Source organism: Coffea arabica, chromosome 11c (assembly GCF_036785885.1).
Source record: "Coffea arabica cultivar ET-39 chromosome 11c, Coffea Arabica ET-39 HiFi, whole genome shotgun sequence".
Taxonomy (NCBI): domain Eukaryota; kingdom Viridiplantae; phylum Streptophyta; class Magnoliopsida; order Gentianales; family Rubiaceae; genus Coffea; species Coffea arabica.
This window is the reverse complement of record NC_092330.1, coordinates 21,301,051-21,315,225: the sequence shown is the minus strand read 5'-3', so window position 1 is coordinate 21,315,225 and position 14,175 is coordinate 21,301,051. Positions and strand designations below refer to the sequence as shown.

Here is a 14,175-nt window from a genome sequence, read left to right as displayed (position 1 = left end):
TCGAAGCATGAAGGCGGATCTGAAGGCGCGAGACAAGTCAGGAACGGTACGGCTGGATCGAAGCCCGGATCGTCGGTCAAAGTTGTCGGCGCAAATGTATAAGCGCAAGCGTGAAGGATCAATTTCAGGATAATTGAGAGTTGCGCGACGAGGGAAAAAAAAAGGTGCAAATCAACAAGAAAAAAATGTAAAAGTAAATAAATAAAAGGATGAGGGGAAATTCTTGAATTGACGCTTAAAATGAATTCGGGTCCAGAAAAGCCACACTGCTTCACAGGACGGGGCAGTTTAAAAGAATAAAGCGAAAGGAACATGGCGGGTGCGATCATACCAGCACTAATGCACCGGATCCCATCAGAACTCCGAAGTTAAGCGTGCTTGGGCGAGAGTAGTACTAGGATGGGTGACCCCCTGGGAAGTCCTCGTGTTGCACCCCTCCCTTTTTTGTTTCGAAATCCAAATTTCACCTTCGTTCTTGATGCTGTAGTAATTTAGCTCCGTCGGAACGATTGCTTTATATTTTGCTTCTTATCGAAGCATGAAGGCGGATCTGAAGGCGCGAGACAAGTCAGGAACGGTACGGCTGGATCGAAGCCCGGACCGTCGGTCAAAGTTGTCGGCGCAAATGTATAAGCGCAAGCGTGAAGGATCAATTTCAGGATAACTGAGAGTTGTGCGACGAGGGAAAAAAAAAGGTGCAAATCAACAAGAAAAAAATATAAAAGTAAATAAATAAAAGGATGAGAGGAAATTCATGAATTGACGCTTAGAATGAATTCGGGTCCAGAAAAGCCAAACTGCTTCACAAGGCGTGGCAGTTTAAAAGAATAAAACGAAAGGAACATGGCGGGTGCGATCATACCAGCACTAATGCCCCGGATCCCATCAGAACTCTGAAGTTAAGCGTGCTTGGGCGACAGTAGTACTAGGATGGGTGACCCTAGGCCTGTCAACGGGTCGGGTCTAGACCCGGATCCGGATCGGATCGCTGAAATTATTGCGGGTATGGGTAGGGATTTAATTCCGTTACCCGGATCCGGATCCGTTTTTTCAAACAAAAAAACGGGTCGGATACGGAATATAGTATTCCGACCCGTATTAGATCCGGATCCGGATATAAATGATTTAATAATTTAAAAAATATATATATTATCAATATAATTTGATTAGGATGATGTATTTGAGTAAAATCAATTTGATTTATTTTCTTATTTGGTTTTTTCTTTGCATTAGTTAGAAATTAGTTTACAAATATATCTTTTTCTCTTTTTTGTCAGAAATTATAAATTTTGGCAAATTTGTTCGGGTAGACCCGACCCGGATCCGAGACTCGCCGGGTCCGGAACACAGAATAAAAGGCCCGTCGGGTAAACGGATCGGATCCGGGTCCGGAATAATGATTTCCGGCCCGGACCCGGCCCGCTGACACCCCTAGGTGACCCCCTGGGAAATCCTCGTGTTGCACCCCTCCCTTTTTTGTTTCGAAATCCAAATTTCCCCTTCGTTCTTTATGCTGTAGTAATTTAGCTCCGTCGGAACGATTGCTTTATATTTTGCTTCTCATCGAAGCATGAAGGCGGATCTGAAGGCGCGAGACAAGTCAGGAACGGTACGGCTGGATCGAAGCCCGGATCGTCGGTCAAAGTTGTCGGCGCAAATGTATAAGCGCAAGCGTGAAGGATCAATTTCAGGATAATTGAGAGTTGCGCGACGAGGGAAAAAAAAAGGTGCAAATCAACAAGAAAAAAATGTAAAAGTAAATAAATAAAAGGATGAGGGGAAATTCTTGAATTGACGCTTAAAATGAATTCGGGTCCAGAAAAGCCACACTGCTTCACAGGACGGGGCAGTTTAAAAGAATAAAGCGAAAGGAACATGGCGGGTGCGATCATACCAGCACTAATGCACCGGATCCCATCAGAACTCCGAAGTTAAGCGTGCTTGGGCGAGAGTAGTACTAGGATGGGTGACCCCCTGGGAAGTCCTCGTGTTGCACCCCTCCCTTTTTTGTTTCGAAATCCAAATTTCACCTTCGTTCTTGATGCTGTAGTAATTTAGCTCCGTCGGAACGATTGCTTTATATTTTGCTTCTTATCGAAGCATGAAGGCGGATCTGAAGGCGCGAGACAAGTCAGGAACGGTACGGCTGGATCGAAGCCCGGACCGTCGGTCAAAGTTGTCGGCGCAAATGTATAAGCGCAAGCGTGAAGGATCAATTTCAGGATAACTGAGAGTTGTGCGACGAGGGAAAAAAAAAGGTGCAAATCAACAAGAAAAAAATATAAAAGTAAATAAATAAAAGGATGAGAGGAAATTCATGAATTGACGCTTAGAATGAATTCGGGTCCAGAAAAGCCAAACTGCTTCACAAGGCGTGGCAGTTTAAAAGAATAAAACGAAAGGAACATGGCGGGTGCGATCATACCAGCACTAATGCCCCGGATCCCATCAGAACTCTGAAGTTAAGCGTGCTTGGGCGACAGTAGTACTAGGATGGGTGACCCTAGGCCTGTCAACGGGTCGGGTCTAGACCCGGATCCGGATCGGATCGCTGAAATTATTGCGGGTATGGGTAGGGATTTAATTCCGTTACCCGGATCCGGATCCGTTTTTTCAAACAAAAAAACGGGTCGGATACGGAATATAGTATTCCGACCCGTATTAGATCCGGATCCGGATATAAATGATTTAATAATTTAAAAAATATATATATTATCAATATAATTTGATTAGGATGATGTATTTGAGTAAAATCAATTTGATTTATTTTCTTATTTGGTTTTTTCTTTGCATTAGTTAGAAATTAGTTTACAAATATATCTTTTTCTCTTTTTTGTCAGAAATTATAAATTTTGGCAAATTTGTTCGGGTAGACCCGACCCGGATCCGAGACTCGCCGGGTCCGGATCCGGAACACAGAATAAAAGGCCCGTCGGGTAAACGGCTCGGATCCGGGTCCGGAATAATGAATTCCGGCCCGGACCCGGCCCGCTGACACCCTAGGTGACCCCCTGGGAAATCCTCGTGTTGCACCCCTCCCTTTTTTGTTTCGAAATCCAAATTTCCCCTTCGTTCTTTATGCTGTAGTAACTTAGCTCCGTCGGAACGATTGCTTTATATTTTGCTTCTCATCGAAGCATGAAGGCGGATCTGAAGGCGCGAGACAAGTCAGGAACGGTACGGCTGGATCGAAGCCCGGATCGTCGGTCAAAGTTGTCGGCGCAAATGTATAAGCGCAAGCGTGAAGGATCAATTTCAGGATAATTGAGAGTTGCGCAACGAGGGAAAAAAAAAGGTGCAAATCAACAAGAAAAAAATGTAAAAGTAAATAAATAAAAGGATGAGGGGAAATTCTTGAATTGACGCTTAAAATGAATTCGGGTCCAAAAAACCCACACTGCTTCACAGGACGGGGCAGTTTAAAAGAATAAAGCGAAAGGAACATGGCGGGTGCGATCATACCAGCACTAATGCACCGGATCCCATCAGAACTCCGAAGTTAAGCGTGCTTGGGCGAGAGTAGTACTAGGATGGGTGACCCCCTGGGAAGTCCTCGTGTTGCACCCCACACTTTTTTGTTTCGAAATCCAAATTTCCCCTTCGTTCTTTATGCTGTAGTAATTTAGCTCCGTCGGAACGATTGCTTTATATTTTGCTTCTTATCGAAGCATGAAGGCGGATCTGAAGGCGCGAGACAAGTCAGGAACGGTACGGCTGGATCGAAGCCCGGATCGTCGGTCAAAGTTGTCGGCGCAAATGTATAAGCGCAAGCGTGAAGGATCAATTTCAGGATAACTGAGAGTTGTGCGACGAGGGAAAAAAAAAGGTGCAAATCAACAAGAAAAAAATATAAAAGTAAATAAATAAAAGGATGAGAGGAAATTCATGAATTGACGCTTAGAATGAATTCGGGTCCAGAAAAGCCAAACTGCTTCACAGGACGTGGCAGTTTAAAAGAATAAAGCGAAAGGAACATGGCGGGTGCGATCATACCAGCACTAATGCACCGGATCCCTTCAGAACTCCGAAGTTAAGCGTGCTTGGGCGACAGTAGTACTAGGATGGGTGACCCTAGGCCTGTCAACGGGTCGGGTCTAGACCCGGATCCGGATCGGATCGCTGAAATTATTGCGAGTATGGGTAGGGATTTAATTCCGTTACCCGAATCCGGATCCGTTTTTTCAAACAAAAAAACGGGTCGGATACGGAATATTGTATTCCGACCCGTATTAGACCCGGATCCGGATATAAATGATTTAATAATTTAAAAAATATAAATATTATCAATATAATTTGATTAGGATGATGTATTTGAGTAAAATCAATTTGATTTATTTTCTTATTTGGTTTTTTCTTTGCATTAGTTAGAAATTAGTTTACAAATATATCTTTTTCTCTTTTTTGTCAGAAATTATAAATTTTGGCAAATTTGTTCGGGTAGACCCGACCCGGATCCGAGACTCGCCGGGTCCGGATCCGGAACACAGAATAAAAGGCCCGTCGGGTAAACGGGTCGGATCCGGGTCCGGAATAATGAATTCCGGCCCGTACCCGGCCCGCTGACACCCTAGGTGACCCCCTGGGAAATCCTCGTGTTGCACCCCTCCCTTTTTTGTTTCGAAATCCAAATTTCCCCTTCGTTCTTTATGCTGTAGTAACTTAGCTCCGTCGGAACGATTGCTTTATATTTTGCTTCTCATCGAAGCGTGAAGGCGGATCTGAAGGCGCGAGACAAGTCAGGAACGGTACGGCTGGATCGAAGCCCGGATTGTCGGTCAAAGTTGTCGGCGCAAATGTATAAGCGCAAGCGTGAAGGATCAATTTCAGGATAATTGAGAGTTGCGCAACGAGGGAAAAAAAAAGGTGCAAATCAACAAGAAAAAAATGTAAAAGTAAATAAATAAAAGGATGAGGGGAAATTCTTGAATTGACGCTTAAAATGAATTCGGGTCCAAAAAACCCACACTGCTTCACAGGACGGGGCAGTTTAAAAGAATAAAGCGAAAGGAACATGGCGGGTGCGATCATACCAGCACTAATGCACCGGATCCCATCAGAACTCCGAAGTTAAGCGTGCTTGGGCGAGAGTAGTACTAGGATGGGTGACCCCCTGGGAAGTCCTCGTGTTGCACCCCACACTTTTTTGTTTCGAAATCCAAATTTCCCCTTCGTTCTTTATGCTGTAGTAATTTAGCTCCGTCGGAACGATTGCTTTATATTTTGCTTCTTATCGAAGCATGAAGGCGGATCTGAAGGCGCGAGACAAGTCAGGAACGGTACGGCTGGATCGAAGCCCGGATCGTCGGTCAAAGTTGTCGGCGCAAATGTATAAGCGCAAGCGTGAAGGATCAATTTCAGGATAACTGAGAGTTGTGCGACGAGGGAAAAAAAAAGGTGCAAATCAACAAGAAAAAAATATAAAAGTAAATAAATAAAAGGATGAGAGGAAATTCATGAATTGACGCTTAGAATGAATTCGGGTCCAGAAAAGCCAAACTGCTTCACAGGACGTGGCAGTTTAAAAGAATAAAGCGAAAGGAACATGGCGGGTGCGATCATACCAGCACTAATGCACCGGATCCCTTCAGAACTCCGAAGTTAAGCGTGCTTGGACGACAGTAGTACTAGGATGGGTGACCCTAGGCCTGTCAACGGGTCGGGTCTAGACCCGGATCCGGATCGGATCGCTGAAATTATTGCGAGTATGGGTAGGGATTTAATTCCGTTACCCGAATCCGGATCCGTTTTTTCAAACAAAAAAACGGGTCGGATACGGAATATTGTATTCCGACCCGTATTAGACCCGGATCCGGATATAAATGATTTAATAATTTAAAAAATATAAATATTATCAATATAATTTGATTAGGATGATGTATTTGAGTAAAATCAATTTGATTTATTTTCTTATTTGGTTTTTTCTTTGCATTAGTTAGAAATTAGTTTACAAATATATCTTTTTCTCTTTTTTGTTAGAAATTATAAATTTTGGCAAATTTGTTCGGGTAGACCCGACCCGGATCCGAGACTCGCCGGGTCCGGAACACAGAATAAAAGGCCCGTCGGGTAAACGGATCGGATCCGGGTCCGGAATAATGATTTCCGGCCCGGACCCGGCCCGCTGACACCCCTAGGTGACCCCCTGGGAAATCCTCGTGTTGCACCCCTCCCTTTTTTGTTTCGAAATCCAAATTTCCCCTTCGTTCTTTATGCTGTAGTAATTTAGCTCCGTCGGAACGATTGCTTTATATTTTGCTTCTCATCGAAGCATGAAGGCGGATCTGAAGGCGCGAGACAAGTCAGGAACGGTACGGCTGGATCGAAGCCCGGATCGTCGGTCAAAGTTGTCGGCGCAAATGTATAAGCGCAAGCGTGAAGGATCAATTTCAGGATAATTGAGAGTTGCGCGACGAGGGAAAAAAAAAGGTGCAAATCAACAAGAAAAAAATGTAAAAGTAAATAAATAAAAGGATGAGGGGAAATTCTTGAATTGACGCTTAAAATGAATTCGGGTCCAGAAAAGCCACACTGCTTCACAGGACGGGGCAGTTTAAAAGAATAAAGCGAAAAGAACATGGCGGGTGCGATCATACCAGCACTAATGCACCGGATCCCATCAGAACTCCGAAGTTAAGCGTGCTTGGGCGACAGTAGTACTAGGATGGGTGACCCCCTGGGAAGTCCTCGTGTTGCACCCCTCCCTTTTTTGTTTCGAAATCCAAATTTCCCCTTCGTTCTTTATGCTGTAGTAATTTAGCTCCGTCGGAACGATTGCTTTATATTTTGCTTCTTATCGAAGCATGAAGGCGGATCTGAAGGCGCGAGACAAGTCAGGAACGGTACGGCTGGATCGAAGCCCGGATCGTCGGTCAAAGTTGTCGGCGCAAATGTATAAGCGCAAGCGTGAAGGATCAATTTCGGGATAACTGAGAGTTGTGCGACGAGGGAAAAAAAAAGGTGCAAATCAACAAGAAAAAAATATAAAAGTAAATAAATAAAAGGATGAGAGGAAATTCATGAATTGACGCTTAGAATGAATTCGGGTCCTGAAAAGCCAAACTGCTTCACAGGACGTGGCAGTTTAAAAGAATAAAGCGAAAGGAACATGGCGGGTGCGATCATACCAGCACTAATGCACCGGATCCCATCAGAACTCCGAAGTTAAGCGTGCTTGGGCGACAGTAGTACTAGGATGGGTGACCCTAGGCCTGTCAACGGGTCGGGTCTAGACCCGGATCCGGATCGGATCGCTGAAATTATTGCGGGTATGGGTAGGGATTTAATTCCGTTACCCGGATCCGGATCCGTTTTTTCAAACAAAAAAACGGGTCGGATACGGAATATAGTATTCCGACCCGTATTAGACCCGGATCCGGATGTAAATGATTTAATAATTTAAAAAATATATATATTATCAATATAATTGGATTAGGATGATGTATTTGAGTAAAATCAATTTGATTTATTTTCTTATTTGGTTTTTTCTTTGCATTAGTTAGAAATTAGTTTACAAATATATCTTTTTCTCTTTTTTGTCAGAAATTATAAATTTTGGCAAATTTGTTCGGGTAGACCCGACCCGGATCCGAGACTCGCCGGGTCCGGATCCGGAACACAGAATAAAAGGCCCGTCGGGTAAACGGGTCGGATCCGGGTCCGGGTCCGGAATAATGAATTCCGGCCCGGACCCGGCCCGCTGACACCCTAGGTGACCCCCTGGGAACTCCTCGTGTTGCACCCCTCCCTTTTTTGTTTCGAAATCCAAATTTCCCCTTCGTTCTTTATGCTGTAGTAACTTAGCTCCGTCGGAACGATTGCTTTATATTTTGCTTCTCATCGAAGCATGAAGGCGGATCTGAAGGCGCGAGACAAGTCAGGAACGGTACGGCTGGATCGAAACCCGGATCGTCGGTCAAAGTTGTCGGCGCAAATGTATAAGCGCAAGCGTGAAGGATCAATTTCAGGATAATTGAGAGTTGTGCGACGAGGGAAAAAAAAAGGTGCAAATCAACAAGAAAAAAATATAAAAGTAAATAAATAAAAGGATAAGAGGAAATTCATGAATTGACGCTTAGAATGAATTCGGGTCCTGAAAAGCCAAACTGCTTCACAGGACGTGGCAGTTTAAAAGAATAAAGCGAAAGGAACATGGCGGGTGCGATCATACCAGCACTAATGCACCGGATCCCATCAGAACTCCGAAGTTAAGCGTGCTTGGGCGACAGTAGTACTAGGATGGGTGACCCTAGGCCTGTCAACGGGTCGGGTCTAGACCCGGATCCGGATCGGATCGCTGAAATTATTGCGGGTATGGGTAGGGATTTAATTCCGTTACCCGGATCCGGATCCGTTTTTTCAAACAAAAAAACGGGTCGGATACGGAATATAGTATTCCGACCCGTATTAGACCCGGATCCGGATATAAATGATTTAATAATTTAAAAAATATAAATATTATCAATATAATTTGATTAGGATGATATATTTGAGTAAAATCAATTTGATTTATTTTCTTATTTGGTTTTTTCTTTGCATTAGTTAGAAATTAGTTTACAAATATATCTTTTTCTCTTTTTTGTCAGAAATTATAAATTTTGGCAAATTTGTTCGGGTAGACCCGACCCGGATCCGAGACTCGCCGGGTCCGGATCCGGAACACAGAATAAAAGGCCCGTCGGGTAAACGGGTCGGATCCGGGTCCGGCATAGTAATTCGGGTCCGGGTCCGGAATAATGAATTCCGGCCCGGACCCGGCCCGCTGACACCCCTAGGTGACCCCTTGGGAAATCCTCGTGTTGCACCCCTCCCTTTTTTGTTTCGAAATCCAAATTTCCCCTTCGTTCTTTATGCTGTAGTAATTTAGCTCCGTCGGACCGATTGCTTTATATTTTGCTTCTCATCGAAGCATGAAGGCGGATCTGAAGGCGCGAGACAAGTCAGGAACGGTACGGCTGGATCGAAGCCCGGATCGTCGGTCAAAGTTGTCGGCGCAAATGTATAAGTGCAAGCGTGAAGGATCAATTTCAGGATAATTGAGAGTTGCGCGACGAGGCAAAAAAAAAAGGTGCAAATCAACAAGAAAAAAATGTAAAAGTAAATAAATAAAAGGATGAGGGGAAATTCTTGAATTGACGCTTAAAATGAATTCGGGTCCAGAAAAGCCACACTGCTTCACAGGACGGGGCAGTTTAAAAGAATAAAGCGAAAGGAACATGGCGGGTGCGATCATACCAGCACTAATGCACCGGATCCCATCAGAACTCCGAAGTTAAGCGTGCTTGGGCGAGAGTAGTACTAGGATGGGTGACCCCCTGGGAAGTCCTCGTGTTGCACCCCTCCCTTTTTTGTTTCGAAATCCAAATTTCCCCTTCGTTCTTTTTGCTGTAGTAATTTAGCTCCGTCGGAACGATTGCTTTATATTTTGCTTCTTATCGAAGCATGAAAGCGGATCTGAAGGCGTGAGACAAGTCAGGAACGGTACGGCTGGATCGAAGCCCGGATCGTCGGTCAAAGTTGTCGGCGCAAATGTATAAGCGCAAGCGTGAAGGATCAATTTCAGGATAATTGAGAGTTGTGCGACGAGGGAAAAAAAAAGGTGCAAATCAACAAGAAAAAAATATAAAAGTAAATAAATAAAAGGATGAGAGGAAATTCATGAATTGACGCTTAGAATGAATTCGGGTCCTGAAAAGCCAAACTGCTTCACAGGACGTGGCAGTTTAAAAGAATAAAGCGAAAGGAACATGGCGGGTGCGATCATACCAGCACTAATGCACCGGATCCCATCAGAACTCCGAAGCTAAGCGTGCTTGGGCGACAGTAGTACTAGGATGGGTGACCCTAGGCCTGTCAACGGGTCGGGTCTAGACCCGGATCCGGATCGGATCGCTGAAATTATTGCGGGTATGGGTAGGGATTTAATTCCGTTACCCGGATCCGAATCCGTTTTTTCAAACAAAAAAACGGGTCGGATGCGGAATATAGTATTCCGACCCGTATTAGACCCGGATCCGGATATAAATGATTTAATAATTTAAAAAATATAAATATTATCAATATAATTTGATTAGGATGATGTATTTGAGTAAAATCAATTTGATTTATTTTCTTATTTGGTTTTTTCTTTGCATTAGTTAGAAATTAGTTTACAAATATATCTTTTTCTCTTTTTTGTCAGAAATTATAAATTTTGGCAAATTTGTTCGGGTAGACCCGACCCGGATCCGAGACTCGCCGGATCCGGATCCGGAACACAGAATAAAAGGCCCGTCGGGTAAACGGGTCGGATCCGGGTCTGGCATAGTAATTCGGGTCCGGGTCCGGAATAATGAATTCCGGCCCGGACCCGGCCCGCTGACACCCCTAGGTGACCCCCTGGGAAATCCTCGTGTTGCACCCCTCCCTTTTTTGTTTCGAAATCCAAATTTCCCCTTCGTTCTTTATGCTGTAGTAATTTAGCTCCGTCGGAACGATTGCTTTATATTTTGCTTCTCATCGAAGCATGAAGGCGGATCTGAAGGCGCGAGACAAGTCAGGAACGGTACGGCTGGATCGAAGCCCGGATCGTCGGTCAAAGTTGTCGGCGCAAATGTATAAGCGCAAGCGTGAAGGATCAATTTCAGGATAATTGAGAGTTGCGCGACGAGGGAAAAAAAAAAAGGTGCAAATCAACAAGAAAAAAATGTAAAAGTAAATAAATAAAAGGATGAGGGGAAATTCTTGAATTGACGCTTAAAATGAATTCGGGTCCAGAAAAGCCACACTGCTTCACAGGACGGCGCAGTTTAAAAGAATAAAGCGAAAGGAACATGGCGGGTGCAATCATACCAGCACTAATGCACCGGATCCCATCAGAACTCCGAAGTTAAGCGTGCTTGGGCGAGAGTAGTACTAGGATGGGTGACCCCCTGGGAAGTCCTCGTGTTGCACCCCTCCCTTTTTTGTTTCGAAATCCAAATTTCCCCTTCGTTCTTTTTGCTGTAGTAATTTAGCTCCGTCGGAACGATTGCTTTATATTTTGCTTCTTATCGAAGCATGAAAGCGGATCTGAAGGCGCGAGACAAGTCAGGAACGGTACGGCTGGATCGAAGCCCGGATCGTCGGTCAAAGTTGTCGGCGCAAATGTATAAGCGCAAGCGTGAAGGATCAATTTCAGGATAATTGAGAGTTGTGCGACGAGGGAAAAAAAAGGTGCAAATCAACAAGAAAAAAATATAAAAGTAAATAAATAAAAGGATGAGAGGAAATTCATGAATTGACGCTTAGAATGAATTCGGGTCCTGAAAAGCCAAACTGCTTCACAGGACGTGTCAGTTTAAAAGAATAAAGCGAAAGGAACATGGCGGGTGCGATCATACCAGCACTAATGCACCGGATCCCATCAGAACTCTGAAGTTAAGCGTGCTTGGGCGACAGTAGTACTAGGATGGGTGACCCTAGGCCTGTCAACGGGTCGGGTCTAGACCCGGATCCGGATCGGATCGCTGAAATTATTGCGGGTATGGGTAGGGATTTAATTCCGTTACCCGGATCCGAATCCGTTTTTTCAAACAAAAAAACGGGTCGGATGCGGAATATAGTATTCCGACCCGTATTAGACCCGGATCCGGATATAAATGATTTAATAATTTAAAAAATATAAATATTATCAATATAATTTGATTAGGATGATGTATTTGAGTAAAATCAATTTGATTTATTTTCTTATTTGGTTTTTTCTTTGCATTAGTTAGAAATTAGTTTACAAATATATCTTTTTCTCTTTTTTGTCAGAAATTATAAATTTTGGCAAATTTGTTCGGGTAGACCCGACCCGGATCCGAGACTCGCCGGATCCGGATCCGGAACACAGAATAAAAGGCCCGTCGGGTAAACGGGTCGGATCCGGGTCCGGCATAGTAATTCGGGTCCGGGTCCGGAATAATGAATTCCGGCCCGGACCCGGCCCGCTGACACCCCTAGGTGACCCCTTGGGAAATCCTCGTGTTGCACCCCTCCCTTTTTTGTTTCGAAATCCAAATTTCCCCTTCGTTCTTTATGCTGTAGTAATTTAGCTCCGTCGGACCGATTGCTTTATATTTTGCTTCTCATCGAAGCATGAAGGCGGATCTGAAGGCGCGAGACAAGTCAGGAACGGTACGGCTGGATCGAAGCCCGGATCGTCGGTCAAAGTTGTCGGCGCAAATGTATAAGCGCAAGCGTGAAGGATCAATTTCAGGATAATTGAGAGTTGCGCGACGAGGGAAAAAAAAAGGTGCAAATCAACAAGAAAAAAATGTAAAAGTAAATAAATAAAAGGATGAGGGAAAATTCTTGAATTGACGCTTAAAATGAATTCGGGTCCAGAAAAGCCACACTGCTTCACAGGACGGGGCAGTTTAAAAGAATAAAGCGAAAGGAACATGGCGGGTGCGATCATACCAGCACTAATGCACCGGATCCCATCAGAACTCCGAAGTTAAGCGTGCTTGGGCGAGAGTAGTACTAGGATGGGTGACCCCCTGGGAAGTCCTCGTGTTGCACCCCTCCCTTTTTTGTTTCGAAATCCAAATTTCCCCTTCGTTCTTTTTGCTGTAGTAATTTAGCTCCGTCGGAACGATTGCTTTATATTTTGCTTCTTATCGAAGCATGAAAGCGGATCTGAAGGCGCGAGACAAGTCAGGAACGGTACGGCTGGATCGAAGCCCGGATCGTCGGTCAAAGTTGTCGGCGCAAATGTATAAGCGCAAGCGTGAAGGATCAATTTCAGGATAATTGAGAGTTGTGCGACGAGGGAAAAAAAAAGGTGCAAATCAACAAGAAAAAAATATAAAAGTAAATAAATAAAAGGATGAGAGGAAATTCATGAATTGACGCTTAGAATGAATTCGGGTCCTGAAAAGCCAAACTGCTTCACAGGACGTGGCAGTTTAAAAGAATAAAGCGAAAGGAACATGGCGGGTGCGATCATACCAGCACTAATGCACCGGATCCCATCAGAACTCCGAAGTTAAGCGTGCTTGGGCGACAGTAGTACTAGGATGGGTGACCCTAGGCCTGTCAACGGGTCGGGTCTAGACCCGGATCCGGATCGGATCGCTGAAATTATTGCGGGTATGGGTAGGGATTTAATTCCGTTACCCGGATCCGGATCCGTTTTTTCAAACAAAAAAACGGGTCGGATACGGAATATAGTATTCCGACCCGTATTAGACCCGGATCCGGATGTAAATGATTTAATAATTTAAAAAATATATATATTATCAATATAATTGGATTAGGATGATGTATTTGAGTAAAATCAATTTGATTTATTTTCTTATTTGGTTTTTTCTTTGCATTAGTTAGAAATTAGTTTACAAATATATCTTTTTCTCTTTTTTGTCAGAAATTATAAATTTTGGCAAATTTGTTCGGGTAGACCCGACCCGGATCCGAGACTCGCCGGGTCCGGATCCGGAACACAGAATAAAAGGCCCGTCGGGTAAATGGGTCGGATCCGGGTCCGGGTCCGGAATAATGAATTCCGGCCCGGACCCGGCCCGCTGACACCCCTAGGTGACCCCCTGGGAAATCCTCGTGTTGCACCCCTCCCTTTTTTGTTTCGAAATCCAAATTTCCCCTTCGTTCTTTATGCTGTAGTAATTTAGCTCCGTCGGAACGATTGCTTTATATTTTGCTTCTCATCGAAGCATGAAGGCGGATCTGAAGGCGCGAGACAAGTCAGGAACGGTACGGCTGGATCGAAGCCCGGATCGTCGGTCAAAGTTGTCGGCGCAAATGTATAAGCGCAAGCGTGAAGGATCAATTTCAGGATAATTGAGAGTTGCGCGACGAGGCAAAAAAAAAAGGTGCAAATCAACAAGAAAAAAATGTAAAAGTAAATAAATAAAAGGATGAGGGGAAATTCTTGAATTGACGCTTAAAATGAATTCGGGTCCAGAAAAGCCACACTGCTTCACAGGACGGGGCAGTTTAAAAGAATAAAGCGAAAGGAACATGGCGGGTGCGATCATACCAGCACTAATGCACCGGATCCCATCAGAACTCCGAAGTTAAGCGTGCTTGGGCGAGAGTAGTACTAGGATGGGTGACCCCCTGGGAAGTCCTCGTGTTGCACCCCTCCCTTTTTTGTTTCGAAATCCAAATTTCCCCTTCGTTCTTTTTGCTGTAGTAATTTAGCTCCGTCGGAACGAT

The 14,175-nt window shown here is 44.3% G+C and overlaps 9 non-coding genes and 9 pseudogenes across 9 annotated transcripts; all 18 read left to right on the top strand.

The window, feature by feature from the left end:
* Positions 1 to 317: 317 nt before the first annotated feature.
* LOC140017880 (5S ribosomal RNA) lies at positions 318 to 436 on the top strand. Its single transcript, XR_011824186.1, has one exon. It is a non-coding gene; the product is annotated as a 5S ribosomal RNA (ribosomal RNA).
* A 412-nt stretch (positions 437 to 848) lies between these two features.
* Positions 849 to 966, top strand: LOC140020646 (5S ribosomal RNA; annotated as a pseudogene).
* Positions 967 to 1,880: 914 nt separating this feature from the next.
* LOC140017869 (5S ribosomal RNA) lies at positions 1,881 to 1,999 on the top strand. Its single transcript, XR_011824175.1, has one exon. It is a non-coding gene; the product is annotated as a 5S ribosomal RNA (ribosomal RNA).
* Positions 2,000 to 2,411: 412 nt separating this feature from the next.
* Positions 2,412 to 2,529, top strand: LOC140020645 (5S ribosomal RNA; annotated as a pseudogene).
* A 919-nt stretch (positions 2,530 to 3,448) lies between these two features.
* On the top strand, positions 3,449 to 3,567 carry LOC140017858 (5S ribosomal RNA). The gene has a single exon (XR_011824164.1). It is a non-coding gene; the product is annotated as a 5S ribosomal RNA (ribosomal RNA).
* Positions 3,568 to 3,979: 412 nt separating this feature from the next.
* On the top strand, positions 3,980 to 4,097 carry LOC140019992 (5S ribosomal RNA; annotated as a pseudogene).
* A 919-nt stretch (positions 4,098 to 5,016) lies between these two features.
* LOC140017847 (5S ribosomal RNA) lies at positions 5,017 to 5,135 on the top strand. Its single transcript, XR_011824153.1, has one exon. It is a non-coding gene; the product is annotated as a 5S ribosomal RNA (ribosomal RNA).
* A 412-nt stretch (positions 5,136 to 5,547) lies between these two features.
* On the top strand, positions 5,548 to 5,665 carry LOC140020693 (5S ribosomal RNA; annotated as a pseudogene).
* A 914-nt stretch (positions 5,666 to 6,579) lies between these two features.
* Positions 6,580 to 6,698, top strand: LOC140017995 (5S ribosomal RNA). The gene has a single exon (XR_011824299.1). It is a non-coding gene; the product is annotated as a 5S ribosomal RNA (ribosomal RNA).
* Positions 6,699 to 7,110: 412 nt separating this feature from the next.
* LOC140018651 (5S ribosomal RNA) lies at positions 7,111 to 7,228 on the top strand (annotated as a pseudogene).
* A 925-nt stretch (positions 7,229 to 8,153) lies between these two features.
* On the top strand, positions 8,154 to 8,271 carry LOC140018650 (5S ribosomal RNA; annotated as a pseudogene).
* A 946-nt stretch (positions 8,272 to 9,217) lies between these two features.
* LOC140017835 (5S ribosomal RNA) lies at positions 9,218 to 9,336 on the top strand. Its single transcript, XR_011824141.1, has one exon. It is a non-coding gene; the product is annotated as a 5S ribosomal RNA (ribosomal RNA).
* A 412-nt stretch (positions 9,337 to 9,748) lies between these two features.
* LOC140019258 (5S ribosomal RNA) lies at positions 9,749 to 9,866 on the top strand (annotated as a pseudogene).
* Positions 9,867 to 10,813: 947 nt separating this feature from the next.
* On the top strand, positions 10,814 to 10,932 carry LOC140017515 (5S ribosomal RNA). The gene has a single exon (XR_011823824.1). It is a non-coding gene; the product is annotated as a 5S ribosomal RNA (ribosomal RNA).
* Positions 10,933 to 11,343: 411 nt separating this feature from the next.
* LOC140019979 (5S ribosomal RNA) lies at positions 11,344 to 11,461 on the top strand (annotated as a pseudogene).
* Positions 11,462 to 12,406: 945 nt separating this feature from the next.
* On the top strand, positions 12,407 to 12,525 carry LOC140017823 (5S ribosomal RNA). Its single transcript, XR_011824129.1, has one exon. It is a non-coding gene; the product is annotated as a 5S ribosomal RNA (ribosomal RNA).
* A 412-nt stretch (positions 12,526 to 12,937) lies between these two features.
* On the top strand, positions 12,938 to 13,055 carry LOC140018649 (5S ribosomal RNA; annotated as a pseudogene).
* Positions 13,056 to 13,982: 927 nt separating this feature from the next.
* On the top strand, positions 13,983 to 14,101 carry LOC140017812 (5S ribosomal RNA). Its single transcript, XR_011824118.1, has one exon. It is a non-coding gene; the product is annotated as a 5S ribosomal RNA (ribosomal RNA).
* The last annotated feature ends 74 nt before the right edge of the window (positions 14,102 to 14,175 follow it).